Genomic DNA, 2,222 nt, shown 5'->3' on the forward strand with positions numbered 1-2,222 from the left:
ATTAATTGTATTAACATCAGAGTGGGACCCACACCGTTTGTGAGTGGCACAACCTCATTCATATCAAGCATTGTAGACAGATCTGCAAAGAGTTGCATTGTGAGTGCTTCTTTTCCGGTAGAGTCCTGAGATAGTGAAAGAGTATCACAATGGACGTGCCTCCTGGAAGGTTAACTTCCCATGAGGTTGAGTTGTGTAGGCCCTACTGTGATGTATGTCGAACATCTACCCCATCATTCAGATGCAATATTCCATGTTGGACCAAGGGCTTAAAAATAAAGTCAATCCCAGACTTGAGTGGGCCACACCACATATAACAGTTGAGAAGGATTACTATCTCATTAAAACCTTCATAAACATATATTTATTGGGCCTACCGGGATGTGGTTCACAAATCCAGCCCATCTATACTGTGTGTAGAACTTGGACGAGGGGTCAAACCAAGTTTCAACCGCATCCAAAACTCAGGTGGGCTCAACCAAGTGCTTTTATATATTTTAAGCATGTCTTACATATACGATTTTAGATGGTATGGCCCACCTGAGTTCGGTATACGGCTGATTGTTGGGATATCCCATAACTTACAAGGAACCCATCAAATGCATGATGTTGATGTTCGACCCACATCCCGGTGGGGCCCACACAACTCGACCTCATGGGAAGTACCCATGAGGTCCACCTTATAGTACACAAGAGGCGGAAAATTGACGGACTCTACCTCATCCAGCAACATCAAGTAGGTGCTGAAATGACAGACGTATGTATCCAAACAGTAGAATTCCTTAGCTTAGATGCGAGTAAAAATATCAATGCATGTACTCAGACCAAACCGTAAAATTCCTTATATCAGATGCGAGTAAAGATCCCAGATCCGCTGCGATTATGTTACATGTCCACCATTCGATCATTTAGCATCACGTTCTCGCTGTAACCTTCGGGCTACATTCAATCTACAGTGGTGTACCACTGTTTGGGCAGTACGGATTTGAGATCCATGCCATGGATATGGGAGGAAGCGCCTTTGCACAGTACATGGGTTTTAAAGTAACCCATGGTCAGCTAATCCGGACGGTTGGTCTGTGATGGAATTTCCTCAAATTTTCTTGATGAGACAATCTAAACTTTCGGTTTTTGGTACAAATAGATAGGGAAGAAGAGAAATACAATGACGGTCCAAATTCAATGGAAAATAGAAATACAATAATGGTCCAAATTCAAATTCAATCAGAAGAGGTCCTAATACAGGTCGATCGATCTTTAATATTTTCAAAGATGGGTTGATTGTCCAAAGATGTGGGCGACGGTCGTATAATTCCCGAAGGATAAGCACGTTGTGGTTGTAATGGACCGTTCTCTCGCAGAGGTAGGTATGATTGCAATGGTGCACGTTCAACTCGGCTCGACTTGATATAATGATATTCAACAGGGTCGGGTCGACTCAAAGACTCGAATAACTCAGCTCGAAAGAACTCAATAAATATAAGTTAGGACTTTTACGATCATAAAAGAATGCTTAAGGCTGCGTTTGGTTTCACCATGTTAAACTGATCATGAAATATCAGGAAATTTTACATATTTGGTGTAACCAAACGCAGTCTAAAACAATTTGATGCAAGAATACTTAGATCATTAGAAAAACGAGGTTGTATGTTCAATTTGGAACTCTTTAAATAATTTTTTTAAAAAGAAATGTTCTCAAGTCCAACCGGTTCAACTGCAGATAACAATCAACCTATCAAATAACATCCAACTTTTCGCATTCAAGCAGCATCCAATCCGTTTGATAGTTTGTCTTCATCATGAGAATTATGTCTTGTAAAAATCAGTCACATTCACGACTCAAGCGAACCACATTTGAATTTTTTGTTATTTATCAAACAATAGTACTGTCCACCTGACGAGTTGTTGGGACTTAGTTTTGCATAAGATGATCTCCATGGTCGGCTCAACCATTAAAAGGGTTAGATGTCACATGCATGCGATAGACTGAAATTTATTCGCTGGGTGCACTGTGAATTGTGGTCCAACAGGTTTGACTCGAGACATACTCTTTTTAAAATTGGTTAAAATACCATTTAAATGGCAACTTAGCTCAAACGATTATTGTAAACTGAATATTGTGGAATAATTGGATCTTCCATACATTAGTAGTGAAAATTTTACATTAAAATCTTAAAAGCGTATCTGATTGAAAAGATATTCCTGTTGCTTCGTTTTGGCGG

Source organism: Magnolia sinica, chromosome 2 (genome assembly GCF_029962835.1).
Source record: "Magnolia sinica isolate HGM2019 chromosome 2, MsV1, whole genome shotgun sequence".
Taxonomy (NCBI): domain Eukaryota; kingdom Viridiplantae; phylum Streptophyta; class Magnoliopsida; order Magnoliales; family Magnoliaceae; genus Magnolia; species Magnolia sinica.